Source organism: Periplaneta americana, chromosome 4, assembly GCF_040183065.1.
Source record: "Periplaneta americana isolate PAMFEO1 chromosome 4, P.americana_PAMFEO1_priV1, whole genome shotgun sequence".
Classification (NCBI taxonomy): Eukaryota; Metazoa; Arthropoda; class Insecta; order Blattodea; family Blattidae; genus Periplaneta; species Periplaneta americana.
The window spans coordinates 76,615,379-76,635,197 of record NC_091120.1 but is presented as its reverse complement, the minus strand read 5'-3'; the positions used below and the strand labels follow the sequence as shown (position 1 = coordinate 76,635,197).

The 19,819-nt window shown below is 36.0% G+C and overlaps 1 protein-coding gene across 3 annotated transcripts in view; it reads right to left on the bottom strand.

Moving 5' to 3' along the window:
* LOC138697977 (tyramine receptor 1-like) overlaps positions 1 to 19,819 on the bottom strand; it is a 689,651-nt gene that overhangs the window by 62,455 nt on the left and 607,377 nt on the right. For all 3 annotated transcript variants that reach the window (XM_069823608.1, XM_069823606.1, XM_069823607.1), the window contains one exon: positions 10,243 to 10,313. The gene's annotated coding sequence lies outside the window, so the exon portion shown is untranslated. The remainder of the gene's footprint in view (positions 1 to 10,242; positions 10,314 to 19,819) is intronic.

The window sequence follows — 19,819 nt, the reverse complement described above, 5'->3', positions numbered from 1 at the left end:
ATTAATTGTCAACATTACAGAGATTATTCTGTAGGACAAATTAATAAATCCATAATATATTACATTTTGTCCGACAGAACAAACAAAAAAGTTCTCCTTCTCATTCTTTATGAAACCATCTCTTACTGCTTGTAGAGACAGAGTTTGTAGAGCGACATGATACCTCCACTGCTTGCCTTCAGTACGTGAATGAAACACACAGCAATGTACAGGAAACTCCTCGTACCCGTTTGAATGTCTGTGATTACACGATGTAATCACGACATCCGCTTTGGTCACCGCTGGTCTAGACCATACGTCGGCGAACCAACCCATGGAAAACTAAGCAAGTGAAGCAGAGTAGTACTCCTCCTTACAACGGACTTGCAGCTCATCCTACACAACGAAACTTGTATCGCTGCTGGCCTGACTTCATAGCATCATGTTTTCATCAAGGCCCTTGAAAAATCCACGGAGATGTGAATTTCGGTCAGTATAATCTATCCTTGTAAAAGATATATCAATATTATTATAAGTCTGTTAAAACCTATAACGTCATTTCCTGTACAGCAGAGTCTGTATAGGTCAGTTTCTATCTGATGCTTTTCCAATTCACTGCGGGCTAAAGCAGGGAGATGCACTATCACCTTTACTTTTTAACTTCGCTCTAGAATATGCCATTAGGAAAGTTCAGGATAACAGGCAGGGTTTGGAATTGAACGGGTTACATCAGCTTCTTGTCTATGCGGATGACGTGAATATGTTAGGAGAAAATACACAAACGATTAGGGAAAACACGGAAATTTTACTTGAAGCAAGTAGAGCGATCGGTTTGGAAGTAAATTCCGAAAAGACAAAGTATATGATTATGTCTCGTGACCAGAATATTGTACAAAATGGAAATATAAAAATTGGAGATTTATCCTTCGAAGAGGTGGAAAAATTCAAATATCTTGGAGCAACAGTAACAAATATAAATGACACTCGGGAGGAAATTAAACGCAGAATAAATGTGGGAAATGCGTGTTATTATTCGGTTGAGAAGCTCTTATCATCCAGTCTGCTGTCGAAAAATCTGAAAGTTAGAATTTATAAAACAGTTATATTACCGGTTCTTCTGTGTGGTTGTGAAACTTGGACTCTCACTCTGAGAGAGGAACATAGGTTCAGGGTGTTTGAGAATAAGGTACTAAGGAAAATATTTGGGGCTAGGCGGGATGAAGTTACAGGAGAATGGAGAAAGTTACACAACACAGAACTGCACGCATTGTATTCTTCACCTGACATAATTAGGAACATTAAATCCAGACGTTTGAGATGAGCAGGGCATGTAGCACGTATGGGCGAATCCAGAAATGCATATAGAGTGTTAGTTGGGAGACCGGAGGGGAAAAGACCTTTAGGGAGGCCGAGACGTAGATGGGAGGATAATATTAAAATGGATTTGAGGGAGGTGGGGTATGATGATAGAGACTGGATTAATCTTGCACAGGATAGGGACCGCTGGCGGGCTTATGTGAGGGCGGCAATGAACCTTCGGGTTCCTTAAAAGCCATTTGTAAGTAATGATATAATTTTCATCCAATATAATTCACCAAGGGGCACTAAGAAGCAAAACAACAATTATGAAAAATATTATTGAGTTGGTTGTTAACACTACAAACCAAATAAAATCAAAGTCACTAAAACATCGGCAATTCCGGAAACTCCTTCAAAATATAGGGGGGAAGAATGCCTGATGTGCCATATATATTATGGAGCTGTAAGGTGGATTAGCCGTGAAAAAAATGCTTCGTCGGATTTGTGACACGCGGAAAATTTATTTTTAATTTTTATTTTAGTAGGTTATTTTACGACGCTTTATCAACAACTTAGGTTATTTAGCGTCTGAGTGAAATGAAGGTGATAATGCCGGTAAAGTGAGTCCGGGGTCCAGCACCGAAAGTTACCCAGCAATTGCTCATATTGCGTTGAGGAAAAACTCCGGAAAAAACTCAACCAGGTAACTTTTCCTGGCCGGGAATCGAACCCGGGCCACCTAGTTTCGCGGCCAGACGCGCTAGCCGTTACTCCACAGGCGTGGACGACACGCAGAAAATAATTTCAGCTATTACAAAGGAATAGGTGCAGTAATATATTTTCATATAACCATAATTTTTAGCGCTGGTAATTGTCGCCTAAGTTTCAACTATATTTCGCTGGCCTAAGATTTTAACATGTTAATAAATAATTACCTGTTAATAGGACATAAAAATTTCCTAGTTGGGACACGAAAATTGGATGCTAGATTTGGCATTCCTTGTCGAAATTTCAGAACACCTCAACAAATTAAATCGGTAGCTTCAAGAACATAATATAAATATAGTTGATATGTATGACAGCACCAATTCTTTTCTTTTACTTACAGACGTATGAAACGAAAAACTTTTCCAGGACAGACAGACAGACAGACAGACAGACAGATAGATATAGATAGATAGATAGATAGATATAGATAGATAGATAGATAGATAGATAGATAGATAGATAGATAGATAGATAGATAGATAGATAGATAGATAGATAGATAGATAGATAGATAGATAGATAGATAGATAGATAGATAGATAGATAGATAGATAGATAGATAGATAGATAGATAGATAGATAGATAGATAGATAGATAGATAGATAGATAGATAGATAGATAGATAGATAGATAGATAGATAGATAGATAGATAGATAGATAGATAGATAGATATAGATAGATAGATAGATATAGATAGATATAGATATAGATAGATAGATAGATAGAAATAGATAGATAGATAGAAATAGATAGATAGATAGAAATAGATAGATAGATAGAAATAGATAGATAGATAGAAATAGATAGATAGATAGAAATAGATAGATAGATAGAAATAGATAGATAGATAGAAATAGATAGATAGATAGATAGATAGATAGATAGATAGATAGATAGATAGATAGATAGATAGATAGATAGATAGATAGATAGATAGATAGATAGATAGATAGATAGATAGATAGATAGATAGATAGATAGATAGATAGATAGATAGATAGATAGATAGATAGATATAGATAGATAGATAGATAGATAGATAGATAGATAGATAGATAGATAGATAGATAGATAGATAGATAGATAGATAGACGAATAAATAAATAAATAAATAAATAAATAACTAAACAAACAAGCAAGCAAGCAAATAAATAAATAAATAAATAAATAAATAATTAATTAAATAAATAAATGAATAAATAAATAAATAAGCAAGTAAATAAATAAATAGTTAAATAACTAAATAAGTAAATAGCTAAATAACTAAATAAATAAATAAACAAAACAACAAACAAACAAACAAACAAGTTAATAAATAAATAAATAAATAAATAAAGCAACAAACAAATAAAGAACAACCGAACAAGGAAAGAAGTAAACAAGTAAACAACAAAAAACAAACAACAGACAAGCAAGCAAGTAAGCAAACAAACAAACAAACAAACAATTTTTCTCAGTGATTTTTTTACATGATAGGCGTATGCTATTAGAAATGCTTACATACACATTTTTAGTCTATTCATTCTCATTGATATCCTATATCTTTTAAAATGAAACCTAACAAACGGCAATTGCACTGTAAAGTAAGTTTTATCGTATCTTGTATTTTTAACAACAAAATTTAATAGATTTCTCCTAGACTGGACGCAACAGTTTGTGTACCTATTACGATATGTGCATATTAGAAGGTTAATACCGATTAGAGTAACATATTTGAATAAAAATATTAAAATAAAAAAATTTCGCATTTATATAACTGCACGTTATGCCGGTATGCGCGAAGAATCCAAATGTTGTAGCTTCAACATAAGCGTTCTTTGATGGTCGTTACAACTATTCCCACTGCCTCTATATAGTATATTGATATCATACATCAGAAAGAATTTCAATACACAAATGCTAGCCTCCAGCATCCCACATTTGAATTCCGAACTTTCCTTTACTCTCTTCGTATCTCTCTAAATTCTATTGTCACTGAAGCCGTCATTTGCAAACAAAATATGTAGCCGTGAGCGATGATGCTACAACATGACGAGCAAGCATTGCGTTGAAATAGTCAGAAGACTTGCCAATAATAAACAATATCACACGAACTTCATATATATCCATCGCATTCTATTAATTTTAGGAGCACTAAATTCTTTTAATTCATCTCAACTTCATTCTTCAAGAATCTCAGTTCAATTTCTGACTCATGAAGGCCGAAAATCACTTAATTTTTTAATTAGAGATACGATAGCTAAGAGACAGTGCTAATTGGAGACAACGGAAAGAAGAAAAAGAAACTTATGTTTCCTTAGGTAGTCTAGTCGGTTAAATCATCTTCTAAACTTAATTTTTCTGTCCTTTGTAGTGGTACATTAAATTAAATCTGAATATTCAATAATGTAACTTTACAACTTCTTTTCGACTAACTAAACTCCACTTTAAGTACTAAGTGAGTTTAGCTACTACAGAGATATCATTCTCCTGAGTTCTTAAATGCACTGGAATGAATAAATTTTCTTTGTGTCTAGTAATGTCTACCAGAAAACTAGTTTACTTATAAATCCATCGAGTTTATCTCTGGCTGTTATGTTAAAATTTAGTATTTAGTACTCATATATTTATTTAACCTGGTAGAGATAAGGCCATCAGGCCTTCTCTGCCCCTCTACCAGGGGATTACAACTATAATATGAAGAATAAAATTATAATTAGTATTAAATTTACAATTAAAATTACAATAAAAATTAAAGTACGACAAGATTACCTGATTAATGAAAGCTAGACAATTTATCATAGAAGTTAAGAACAAAGAATATTTTTCTATTTACTGAATTATAAATTAAACCTAGAATAACAAAATTCTATAGTGATGAAATTACCATATATTGAGATATTGTGTGATAGATTAAGAGAAACATTTACAAGAAACCATGTTTCTTGGCTTCGCAAACTACTATTTGTTCTAAGTGTTTGAAAAATACAGGGTGATTCAAAACCTCTGCAACAAAATCTGAGGGTTGGTAGATATAACAATAAGGAACCCTTTTTGTTAAACAATCTATGTCTTTTGAAGCGTCGTTTCGAAGTTACCGTTGAAAATGTTTTTGCGCGGGTGATGTCAATGTATGTGAATGCATGCACCCCTATTTGTTTGTTGAGATGTTTGTAAGAGACGAGGAGGTTTGCTGTTTCTTTACGTTTAATGTTCAATACCTTTTCCTTTCAGTTCAGTGTAATCATCAATTGAGAATGGATGTCTACACTTTTCCCGAGTTAGCCGACATGGTAATGTGTTATGTGTGCTCGCGGAAACGGAAGAAGAGCTCTCCACATGTATCAACAACAGTTTCATAACAGAAATCACCCTCACCACACAATGTTTGCCCGACTTTATCAGCGCCTTCGAGACGATGGGTCTCTTCGTCTCCGGCGCATTGGTAGAAGACCGCATAGACATCCATTTTCAATTGATGATTACACTGAACTGAAAGGAAAATGTATTGAATATTAAACGTAAACAAACAACAATAACCCTTCTCGTCTCTTACAAGCATCTTAACAAACAGACAAACAGGGGTGCACACATTCGTATACATTGACGTACGACCGCGCAAAAACATTTTCAACGGTAACTTCGAAACGACGCGTCAAAAGACATAGGTTGTTTAACAAAAAGGGTTCCTTATTGTTAGATCTTTCCCCCCTCAGAGTTTGTCGCAGAGGTTTTGAATCAGCCTGTATATCAGAAAGGAAAGCCAGTCTAAGAAGCCAGAAGAATTGACATAGCAGCCTATATTACGATACAAGGTTGGGAAGTGCTTTTTGGAAAATCGAGGAAAAGTTTGAAAAACGAGCAGAGCGAGTTTTTGAATTTCCGAGATTTTATAATGTACTTCACAAACGTGTGTTATACAACATTTTTTGCACGTTCATATTTTTAAAATTGCAAATACAATGTGTTTTGCATTGAAAATTATTTATACAATATTATCCAAAAATCTTCACAAAACTGCACTGTAATAGTAACTAAGTAACAGTAAGTGCACTGTAATGGGTCCATTTCAGTATAGGTTTATGTTATGAAGAATGGTTTCTCTAGCAAACAAGTTTCTGTGTGAGAATTCTAACTTTCAAGACCTAACAACAATAGCTGCAAAAAAAAAAAAAAACACCATCGTACAAAAAATTGGTTTGCATATTGCAATTTCTAGTCTTGCAGGTATCGACATATTAGAAGTTCGGTGGTATCTACTGGTTTTTAGTACATTTATCGTTGTACACGATCTTAGAAGCATTTGTATTTTTCGAATGGGGTTATTTACTGATTTGGTAATGGGGGTAGGGATCGCAAATAAATGTCTCACCCAAAAGTGGGTCGCACCTTCAACAAGTTTGGGAATCACTGCTCTCCGGTATTTATGGCGTATAGAAGGATTTTAACCACTGCGTTTAAAACAATTCTGAGGGAAGGACCCGTTGTCAATGAAGGGGCAGGTATAGTGAGAGTCACATAAGAACAGTTCCTAAAGAGCAAATATTGCCGTCTTGTCAGTGTTGCCAACTGTTACCAGATATCACACGATCCTACGTACTAAATGACTTATTTACTTACCGTACTACTTGTTAGAAGGTCATTCTAAATAATTCAATAATTTGTAACATATTTTCATAGGCAAATTATACTGGGAATGGGATCAACGTGTAAAGTATTTTGTTTGGCAATACGAAATTCATTATTTTCACTAAACAATTGACTCACGAGACCTAACCTAAAAATGTACTTTTTTTGACCATATGAAATTATTAGTACCAACTCCGAAAACTTACCTGGTTTTAGTCTTGAATTATAACCACAACGCAACACATAAAATAACTATTATGTATTAATATTAATATATTCAAATTTCACTAGCTTCCAGTAACCGGCTAAGAAATCTAATACAATTTTAATTTCAGGCACTCCAGTACTGACAAATATTGTCGATATTTGTCGCAGCTGCCAACATACCAGTTACAAAATCACTACCATTTGTAGAATTTGTCAGTATCGAAATTCGAAACGAAGTTGGCAAAAGAAAGTTCAACCTGCAAACTAGAAAATCACCACAATCCACTAGCATATGTAGTAATGGGGGAAAAATGGTTAGGTTTTACTCTTAGGGTATGAAGTAAGCCGACCCGGATTATAGGCTTTGACGAGATACACCTTATTGGGTTCGAAATTTAAGGGTAGCAGGGGAACTGGGTTTGAGGGACACTACTTGTGGAGTAGGTTCTCTGATGCTAAAGGTCCCACGTTCACTACACCTATTGATCATCCTCCGCCGACCACACCATAGACACCACACACATTCTGTCCGTCCGTCCAAATTCATATTAAACCAGACCAAAAAGAGACATGTAGGGCCGTATTCACAGACATTTTTAGCGCGGCTTTCCGGTGGATGATCAGCGTGTTTCGTATTCATAAACCAGTGTTAGCGATAGGCTATGATTTGAATTCTGTACAAGTAACCAGTGGATAGCCAGGGCTAGCTTAGTACGCTCGTAGCGCGTGCTGCGAAATGTCTATGAATAGCACCCGTAAGGACGATCAAGTAGTCCCGGTCGTTAAAATTCCAAGTAAACCAGACCAACAAGAGACATCACCACCAACGACTTCGGACGAATACGATAAATAAGACCACGCACTGCACTACTACTACTTTCATCCGAAAGACTATTTCGACCACCACCAAAACCAACGTAGAAACTATTACCCACAGGTGACAAAACACCTCTGCGTTCCATTTTAAGACAACCATCTGACAAGAAAGAACAGAAAACCGATTCGCGTAAACGAGTACAACGAGAGGACCTGGAGTCTGAAGCCAAGCGTTGGCAGCAGACTCCTGGACCCGGCCCATCGTCCTCGGATAAGCGGCTGGTGAGTAGGTTGCTGGGGGAGGGGTAATAGGTATTCTGTTTGGCATCGCGTTTAGATACTGGGATTAGAATTAATGGATTCGCATTTAGAAATTATAGGGGTCGACACCTGCAAGGGATGGGGGTATAGGGAGCTTCTTCAGCCACAACGGGAACTCATAGAGCGGCGTGCATGCGCCGTAAGGGTAACTAAAATATTTATTTTTCAGTAAGTTGAATAACTAGATATATTTAATTACAATTTAAAATTTCAACACATATTTTTTACAATTCTAATTTATAATAAGCTATTTGTAACTTGGGAACAATTTTGCGTCATTAGCAAATATAGTTAGAATTTTCTCAATTTGCTCTGATTTCATGGCGTTAGCTCAAGAGTTTTGCCGATAGTGTATTTTGCAATGATTTCACTATAATCCATTTCGTAACATTGAGTCGTATGGTTCGTGCCGTGATCATGCTTTAGATCAGCGGTCATCAGAACACTGCATTCTCGCACTAGCTCATTTACCAGCGGACAAGACACTGCCCTAGCGTGCATTCGTGGTTGCTGGCAGGTATGCTGTCTCTCTATCCCTTGTGCACGACGGAGCAAATTTTCTTACCCTCCTTGCACTCTACCCATTTCAGCGAGTGCTGATGACCATTGCTTTAGATATTCATAAGTAACGGAATTTTTGTTGTCGTGTTGTCGCTCAGTATGGATCAAGTTAGCTGCTTCGGCTGACACAGAGCAGAACTAAGGCAAAGCAGATATATCCCGTCTACATATTCTACTATTAAAACTGTCTGTATGTTGAACTTGTATTCACAAAGCTATTCAAAATACAGTGACTAAAATTCAGTAAACTTCATAACGACGCCTTCAATTCCAGTTTATCTACAAACAACTATCAAAATAATTTCTCCTTAATTCTAATATATAATGGAATTGAATTATATACATTTTTGGCCTATGCAACAGATTATACAGCAAATATAAATAAATGTATTATAATATTTTACAACAAAATGCCACAAACTACATGGGCTGCTTATTGGTAATTCAATTGCAGTGTCAACCACGCCAGGGCCAGCAGCCTATCGAAAATCCAGGCCATGCATGCAGATCAGTGGAACGGATGACTCCTATTCCATCTTCGATGAGCAGTCAAGTAAGTAGGTCTACGCTCAATTGTATTCCGAAGGAGGTATAATAGTTAACTTAAAGAACATAATGCCCATATCTAAAAGAGCAATACATACACAGTCTTACTCATATCCAGTCTCTACCATCATATCCCACCTCCCTCAAATCCATTTTAATATTATCTTCCCACTTACGTCTCGGCCACCCCAAAGGTCTTTTTCCCTCCGGCCTCCCAACTAACATAGAGAAAAAATGGCTGCCCCTCTAACTGCTGTCATTTCTTGATGATGGTTGCCTTGTAACCACAGAAGAACAAACCAAAAAGCACAGAATAATTAGAATAATATTGCAGTAGCTAGTACTCTTTGGCAAAAATATAGTGTGGTAATCGATTACAGCCAGTTGTACTCTCAATCCTTAACACGCCACACTAGAGCGCTCTACCGGATGCAATAGAGAACCTCAGATATTCTATTACCTTTCGCAACGAAGTAACGACGAAACTATGACGTAGCTGTGTAACAGTTATACTGTTATACACGACGTATGTAGTGATTATTAGTAAGGACTTTACACACGACGTATAAACGAGCTGCTCATTGTGTAAGTATAAGACAGTTAAACGTCTATATATAGAGTTTTTATTAGTAAGACCGACAAACAATAAACCTTATATTGATTTTGTGAAATTAAGCGCATTACACAATATCACAATATGATGACCGAGGCCAGTGTAGACCTTTGTACGAGTGCCCATTGCTAAGCTAGTATAGCCTATACAGAAAGAAGATTTTTTAATATCAATATCACAAAATAATATTCTCCTATTATTTCAGATTTCAGTTCTTTACATCTGTATCGCAAACCGCACACGAAGGGCCAAGGCCTACCTGGCGACTGCAGACCTCTCATCCACATGCCTCAGCAGAGGTCGAAGATCATCCAACCAGAACGGAGGTATCGTGTAGTCAACACGATGGTTCACCCAGCCGTTATAGCCGGATTATGAAGGCTCGATCTAGCGCGGATTCCATAACGATAGTCCTAAGTATGATGCCTCACACCACCACAGTACGGCGCTGGACATGACAGTACACAGTAGGCCTAAATCACGAACAGAAAAAATGTTTTAAATATTTAAGTAAACACTTACCATGAAGAATGTTGTTGGTATTTTCAAAGCCGCGCTGCTTTTCACCATGAATTCTTTCTTCTCATAGCGTTCTATAAAAGAAAACATATATATTAGCTACATTCATTATTTGAGGCGTGGAGTTGCAAAATCAGATACATCACTTTTTTTTTTTTTTTCGAAAATGAGTTAATGCTATATTTCACATCTTCATATGATTCTACAAGTGCTATAGCACTGTAATGCTCCATAGCCAGATACGTCACCTGGATTTGCATGTTGGAAGAATAGTATTGGTTGTAAATCCTTGGTTCCTTGCAAACGTTTTTACTTCATCTTGAACAATTACGTTTCAGTGATGTATCTGATTTTGCAACTGAACGCCTCAAATATACTTTAAGTGACCAAAGACACACTTTAACTGACAAGATAGCACTACGCATTTTCATTCTATAATGCACTGCACAGTTTACTTATAAGATGGCTGAGAAGTGATATCTCGTATATGTCATTCGTTATCTTGTGAAACCAAATGCATTCGTGCGCAGGAGCTCATAGTAAGAAACATATGGTGGGGGTAAGTGAGCTAGTTAGCGGTTAGTCGAAGCGTAGCGAGGGAGGAAAGCTTCCTAATCCACATTTTCCTTTCCTCAAGTGCAGGTAGGTTTCACGAGATACCGAAAGCCCTCTATCTATAAAAATGTGTATTTAATTTAACTAAACTATTGTTTAGATTAATTGCGTTATTCACAGATTTAAAAAGGCATATGAATCGGTTAAGAGAGAAGTTTCAAATAATATTCTTATTGAATTTGATATTCCCAAGAAACTAATTCGATTAATTAAAATGTGTCTCAATGAAACGTACAGCAGAAGTCCGTATAGGCCAATTTATGCCTGACGCTTTTCCAATTCACTGCGGACTAAAGCAAGGAGATGCACTATCACCTTTACTTTTTAACTTCGCTGCAGAATAGGTCATTAGGACAGTCCAGGAAAATAGATGGGGTTTGGAATTGAACGGGTTACATCAGCTGCTTGTTTATGCGAATAACATGGATCTGTAAAGAGAAAATCCACAAACTATTATGGATAACACGAAAATTTTACTTGAATCAAATAAGGAGATGGGTTTGGAAGTAAACTCCCAAAAAAGCAAAGTATGTGATTATATCTCGTATCACATATAGATATAGAATGTACTGATTCAGCTATCCAGTTTGTTCACATATTGTCGGCATCTGCTAACCTCTATGCGATATTTATTACCTGACATAGTTAAGTATTATGTAAACGAGGAACTGAAATTTAAATATAAATATGACTGTTGTAAAAGATAATTAGATGAATATAGCAGCAGGGACGATTTATATTCACTTGTTTACTATACAGTAAAAAAAAGAGAATTTCAAACTTAGCAAGTAAACAAGTTTTAATGTTTAAAATAAATGCGATAGGGTGAAAACTTGCACTAAAACCTGAAGTAAGTGTGAGTTGAACCAACAGAAGTTGAGTAGTTATATGATAGAAAATGTGTTATTAAATTGTGTAAATATTGCGTAATATGACAATTTGTGCATGTATCAATTTTAATATTAAGTTTATGTACTTTTGAACTATTAATAAATAATACAAATAATGCAAAATATCTCGTATCATAGTACGAAATGGAAAAATAAAAATTGGAAATTTATCTTTTGAAATGCCGAAAATTTCAAGTGGCCTACCTTGGAGCAACAGTAACGAATGTAAATGGCACTCGAGAGGATATTAAAAGCAGTCAGTAGTTATCTACATTTTGCCTTGAAAAAAATTGAAGGGCTCAGAGCTATAGTGGGCCAGCGCCATAAATAAAAAGCGAAGAAAACAAGGGTTAAAATGAAATGATTATTATAATTTAATGAAACATATAGCAAGTAATATAATGCCTGCATATTAAAACTATATGACATATCAATCTTCATTAAACTATGGTATTCACTTAACTTCAAACCTTGCTTTCTCAGTTTTTAATAAATGGCGCTTGGCTCACTATGGCTCTGAAACCTTCAATTGTGACTTGGAACATAACTCGACATATATTTTCGCAACAACTGTTTAACAGGATAATGACAGCTAGGATAAGGCTTATTTATTCATATTCAAGAGAAAAAGTTACCGGTTTTTTATATAAATTATCTGCAACAAGAAACTATTCCATATTTCTTACTCGTTGCTTTAACTACTACTAGAAACCTTTACAGAAAGTCGAGTCATACGATAAAATAGCCATGCTCTAGGCAGGATTCGTACCATTGAACGTAGCTTTTAGCTATAATTGACTATTACGTAGGCACATTATAACCAGCACGTAATGAATTAATGTATTTAACCCCACAAGTGACGTACGCAGAATTTTGTCAAGGGTGGGGGACATTATTAAAATTGTTTATAATTTACATGATCGCTATTTAAAATGTTTATTATTATTATTATTATTATTATTATTATTATTATTATTGTTATTAGTTGAGTTTTCACAGGGGAGGACGCAAAACTAGTTCCTGAAAGAATGTTCGTGACAATATCGTCACAATGCGGCTGCGAAGAAACATTTGTCAATGTGAACTTTTCACTAACTTCACGAGAACTACGACACGACTTTTTTTTTCTAAAAAAAATTAAAGCTGAACTTTGTGATCGCTTCTACATATCAAAGAAAACGAAACGATGATCTGAACTTATATTAAAAATATAAGCTGTCAAATGCACAAAACGTTAAACGAACTTTCACAATAAAGTCAGAACTCAAACTAAGGAACGGGTGAGTGAATACCGCTATTGAAATTAGTTTAAAATCGACAATGCATAATATTTAAAATCAGCACTGCATTGTCAAAGTCCCGCGCCGCGACGTCGCGGTCTAAGGCTAAGGCCACACAAGCATTTTGAAGCAGCAAGCAGTAACTAGCAGTCCTGAGCAGTTAAGCGAGTAGAATCACATCAAAGTTTGGAGATGGGCATGGTCAGACAAAGAGCAGAACCGGCTCTACTGCTCACAAACTTACTGCCCTACGCCGCTGAAAGTCAGATCAGTTTGATTTTTGCAGCTCACTTGTAAGCGTGTTGTCCCAAGTTCGTCATGTCTTTCGATACAGAGGAACTGATTTCATCGGTTTTTAAAAGAGCGGTATTGTGGGACGTATCTCACAAATATTTTAAAGATAGGAAAGTTACTTCGGAAGCATGGAAAGAAGTCTGCAGGGAACTAAAGATAAATGAAGGTAAGTTACAGTTAAATGAATATATTTTAATTGATTTAACATTAATGTAATATAATTAAACGAAACAGTAAACTATTATTACAGACAAAATGAAATTCCAATAACAATTAAACCAAAAATAAGTGGAACTATAATAATAAAAATGACAAATACTTGATAACTAAACCCAGGTTATAGACCGACTATTAAACAAAGTAAAGTAATTAAACACCAAACATGAAATTATTTGTGGCTACGTGTTTCTATGTTGCATTGTGCAATACATTTGCAGGTAATGCATAATCGTTTTGCCAGGGTAGTGCCCCTTCTTTGCTATTAAAATACTCAGTAAACTTGTGCCTGATTGACTTAGCTGTAGTAGAATATGCATTACATTATTTTCTATTCAGTACTCTTTGATCAGTATTTTGATGCTCTAGGTTCAAACTGTGACTGTCTATTCCATCGTTAATAATCACATAATTATGCAATACACAGGCAGCTCGTACAATAGCAATGGCAGTTTCTGATGATGTCTCTATAGCTTTCCTTAGAATTGCCATTCAGGGGTTAAAATTCCAAACGCACATTCTATTTTTTGTCTACATCTTGACAATCTGTAGTTGAAAACATGTTTAGAATTGTCCAATGGCTTTCGAGGGAAAGGTATCATTAGATGATTTAAAAGAGGATAAGCTTCGTCACCGACGAGTACAAAAGGTATTTTAATCAGTGAATTGGGTAACTCAGTTGGTGGTGGAATATTTAAACGATTAGTTTCCAGCAATTCAAATAATTTCGAACTTCTGAAAACACCGCCATCACTTTGTCGCCCTTTACAACTAACATCAACAGCTACAAATTTACAGTCTGCGTCTGCCATCGCTTGTAAAATGATAGAATAGTAATGCTTGTAATTAAAATAATCGCATCCGCTGTCATTCGGACATTTTATTCTAATATGCTTTCCGTCGATGCTGCCAATGCAATTCGGGAAATTAGTTTTAAGATGCAAGTTATCAGCATATACTTCTTCACATTCTTTCATCAGGGAAAGGAATGCATTCTTCCTTTAGTAAGTCCCATATTAATTGTGTGGTTGTCTTTGACTATTGAAGCGACGGTAGTTTTGCCCATCCGAAATGCGAAAGCCAGAGAACGAAATGACATCCCAGTAGCAAGAAATCTGTAAAAATAAATTAAAATTAAATACGCACAATAATAAAATAAATATACAAATAAAAATAAATAAAATAACAATAAATAATATTATTTTTCAGGATGCTCATTAATTTTATTATTTTATATTGATATTACTATTTCAATATACAGTAATTTAAAATATTTATATTATGTATTATAATATTTACATGTTTTACAAATATACTTAATTATTTTAATATTACTATTTTATATCAATAGTAATTTCATAGGTCTGTTACCCCACTAAAATGCTTTGCGTAGACGTAACTAGAACTCATCCGTTTTATCTCTTTCAGAAATCCTAATTAAAAAGAAGTGGAAAACACTGAAAGGCTATTACAGATCAGAAGTAAACAGACTGGAGAAACCTAAATCAGGTTCTTCCGGTTCCCCCAAAAAGCCTTCTACCTGGTCATATTTCAAGCAGCTGGAATTTATACGAAAAACCTTGGGAAATAGTAAACGTCTCTGTAGCCTTCAGTCCAGTGAAACTGGATCACAAGCTAGTATAGACAATGTCGACAGTGTGAATGAAGACGATAAGGGCGATGAAAGTCAACAGCCACAACAACAGCAGCAGGAACATGTCCAAAACGACTCATCTGCCAGCAATGAAATAGAGTTTTCCGAGAAGTCCTGCAAAACTGGTCAAGGAAAGAGACAATCACGTAAAAGAAGCAATGGCAATGAGTTCAGAGACATGTTCCTTGAAAATGAAAGGAAAAAAATTGCGCTTTTGGAAAGAGCCTCAGAAGAAGATGACGACATGATGTTTTTACTGAGCTTATTGCCAGACATAAAATCTCTTCCGAGAACAGAAAAATTGCGCTTAAGAATGGATATGCAGAAACTTGTTTATGAGACAATTCTAAGAAATAATACACCTCCACCGCCATACAGTTGGGACAGCATCTATGCTTCCTCGATTGCGGTAAGTTCTCCTGTGCCAATGTCTTCCCATAACGAAGAATCTAATGCGTTTATGAACCTGAGTGAGGTGATGCAAAACAATGAACAATTTTAATTTTTCCATTGGAAACGTTTTCTTGGACTTTAATACTTTTTTTTTCTCATAACCGATTTAATAAGGTTCAGTTGCAAAACAATGGATAATATCAGTTCTTTCCCTTGACATTAATATATCTTCAACTTAGGTTTTTATAACAGATTTAATGTTTTACTTTTCTTTATGCAAAATTATGTTACTTTAATCAGTCAATGCAAACTAATAGAGAATATAGTAGAACTAGTGCTGATATTTCACTTAGGCTACCTCAAAGTAACAACAAGCCTCTCCTCCGCCGTGATGCTTTTTCTGTAATTTAATTCCATTCTCTGCAACCTGGGCTCCAGTATATGCAACAATTTATCAAATGTCTCTATAGTCATTCGCAAATATTAAAAAAATCGTGCACTGTAGTTACGTAATTCTTTGTACAAGTTATTATATTCACCGAGTTCTTCCCGTCATAAATTAATTTCATGAGTCCACTGTCTCTGATTATCAACCACATCAAACAATACTCGAGAAACGTCGCTTAGTAATAACAATCTTACAAACGGTGATAGCACGGGCGGCATGATGCTGTCTGCCGAAATACTGCCACAGTAATGCTTTCTGTCTGGCCTACGTTCCAGCTCAGCTCAGTGCTGCTCTCCTTCTTGCAAAAGCTTGTTACTGCTCCAAGCTTAGTCCTGCTTTCTGTGTGGCCTTAGACTCAGGCATCCTGCGTTACGGAATGCGCGCTGGTTCGAGTCCTCTTGGGGAAAGAAATCTTTTCTCATGAAATTTCGGCCAGTGTATGGGACCGGTGCCCACCTAGCATCATGATGCACTTGGGGAGCTACGATAGGTAGCGAAAATCCAGTTTTGCAAACCAGCTATGACGGCTGGGGAGATCATCGTGCTAACCACACGATACCTCCATACTGGTTGAATGATCGTGCATCTCTGCTTCGACAAGTGGACGTGAGGTCAGCAGCCAGATGGTTGGTCTTGGCTCTTCATGGGCTGTAGCGCCATGGATTTATTTTACTTTTACTGCATTGTCAAAACAACATTTTCAATATATTTCACAGTAAGTTAAATTTCATATTGTGTCAGCTTCATTTTATTACAAGGTCGGTACTAGGTGATAGGTCTCTCTATAAAAAAGACAGCATTGTTACAATTCGAACGTGTCGCAACACCAAGCACAGCGATTATATCGAAAGAGGGGTAGGAGGGTACATAAAACTTTTTTTTTTTTTTTCATTTTTTCCTTGCTTTATTAAAAATGGCTTCATAGAATGAATTTGTACTCTCTGAAAACACAAAATAAAACATCAATTCTTAATATCCTCATTCTTCGTTTTGTCAATATGATTTTGATGTTTCAAAATAACAGCATCATTCATAGTCCTGCTCCTTTTTTCTTCCAAGTCTGAGATCTTCCACGTCTGTTGACAGTTCAGTAAACGTATTCTTTACTATAAACATTTACAGCCCCTCGTGTCCTCTTTTTAGAATTTTCTTCTTGTTCTTCTTCTTTCTCTTAGTTTAACCTCTCCCTTCTAGGTGCATTTACACGACCCACGCCACCCGGGCCTTACAGGGCCGCGACCTGTCGAGAAAGGAATTAATCTATGCATCACATACATACTTTTTTGACCACACAAGGACATGGAGGGCCTCCCCGGATGAGGGATCACCTCAATGCCAGGGCCACCTCCGATACAACACAAACATTTAAGACATTACACAGCATTCATTCACACATATGAAAGGATTAAGGGAAGGATCGCCGTCCATGGCCGGACTTTCAAGAGGTACAATCCCGGCATTTGCCTGGAAATAACTGAGGAAACCATGAAAAACCTCAGTTAGGATTGCCGGCCCCTGGGATCGAACCCCGGACCTCTCTAATGCGAGGCCAGCCCTCTACCACGTCGGTCTTTTTAGCATTTTATGACTCGAATATTTGAAATTTTGAAGGGAAATTTCATTTTCAAAATTGTAGTTGATTTTTCTTCCAGATCCCCAAATACCAATCTTCTAATAATTTCACAACACCATGATTCCTCAAAATGCCATTATAGTCTATTAAAAATGTTATTTCTTTTCTCTGTCCGTACTCCTTTTCAACATTCCCGGACATCCTGTCTGCTGGCACAATACTATGTCCATGTAGGGGAAAAATGATGGACTTCTGAAAAACACTGGATTTCTCTAAAAATCTTGCTACAGTTGTCAATATTATTTTTGTTTTGGGACATGTATGAGTTTTAAAACAGACGGAGAGTCAATAATTTTTTTCCCTTCCTTTTTTAAATTTCTTTCAAGTTGTTGAAGATAGTTCTTACAGCAAAACTCACTTCATTTTCCTCTTTTGCAGACTGAGTCTCTAACCAGTATAAAAGTTATATTAACTTTTTTCTATCGGTTTTCCATTTCTTAGTACACAAATAATGTAGAGCCAAGCTTGCCTGGACTTACAGGATGAGCAGGTGTCAGAATCAGGGTTCTCGAAATCTAAATTGAATTTACACTATAAAATACTGTTTTTAACTTACAAAGCGCGGACTTATATCTTCCCTCTTGCTCTTGCTGCCTGCAGAAGCGAAGATACATAACAGTTATATTGAGTTCAGGTGGCATTTACTTCTACTGTAATGTATTTCCGTATATTTGCACTTCTGAACTTGTTTTACAAAAATATCATCTGTGACTTGTTCTTCTGCAGGGGTTTGTCGGGATCCTCGCCTATTTTCTTTAAGTGATGGACCAGTATTCAAAAAGTTCGTGCAATAAGAGCAAGTCTAATACGGGATACAAGAAAAACTTTGCATACATATTTATCGTATTATATTTTTTTACAAAATAGGCCAACATTGTTCAATAGCAAAATAATTCCAATACATGTAGAGATGAAATTAATTGAAGTAAGCAAGTTTTGCTATAACTCTCACATAGAAGAAAGCAAGTTTTGAAGAAACGATCACAATTTGACACATTATTATCAAGGCAATAATCAAATTCTGTTAAAACGTCTTTAACATTATGTATGGTTAGTTAGAGGCCTGCTTTAAGTTAACGAATCCACCAAAATCTCAATTTTGCAAGTTTTGCAGTTAGTAAGTTTTGCAAAGACGGTCCTCAATTCCTTTACCTGGTTCTCTTACCCGGATGTCTATATATATATATATATATATATATATATATATATATATACACACACACACACACACACATACCGGTAGGCTATATTAATTTCGTCCCCAATTAATATTTCATGAATTATTCCCTTCCCTGTGGTCATTAGCCTAAACTCAATAATGCAACACCTGGTGACCCGGGAAGCGAGAACAAATTGAATATGTGTAACTATACATCAAATATTCATTATATGAGGTCCCGCCATCCTCATTGAATATTAACACGATTACTATGAAGTAGGCAATGTGTATTATCACCATTAAATCGGGAAAAATTCGCTCCGGCACCGGAAATCGAACCCGGGACCTCTCAGCTCTGCGCGCTGAGGGCTCTTTCCAACTGAACTATGCCGAGACACGATCCACGGTGCCGGTCGAACTCCTCTCATTGTACTGTTTTTTACGGCCTACTACCTGCATTTAAACCTATGTAAGTCAATATGCAGGAGCGCATATTTAAATGACTTTTATGGCCATATTCAACAACAGTTTGTGATAACTGTAAACATTTAATACATCAAATATTCATTACATGAGGTCTCGCCATCCTCATTGAATATTAACACGACTACTATGAAGTAGTCAATGTGTATTATCACCATTAAATCGAGAACTATATAAGGAATTGTTCGTATTTAAAGAAGAAATCATTCCTGTTTATTCCCACCTATACGTGAAAAATTCTGTTCACATTATTTTTCTGTACAGTCTACACAAGGTGATTCAAAACCTATGTTGCAGAAGAACACAGTAGATAGAGGGTACTAAAACAAACATTATTCATTCAGTAATGGGTTTCCTATCTCGTACCGGTACGCCGCTACACTTATTTCATTGTTATGGCTGGTAGGAAATCATTCATTCAAAGACTTGACTCTTTGATGACTAAGCTTTCAATGAAAACAACAGACAATGACGCTTGACAAATTGTGCATTACACAAGAGCTTAGAACTGACAC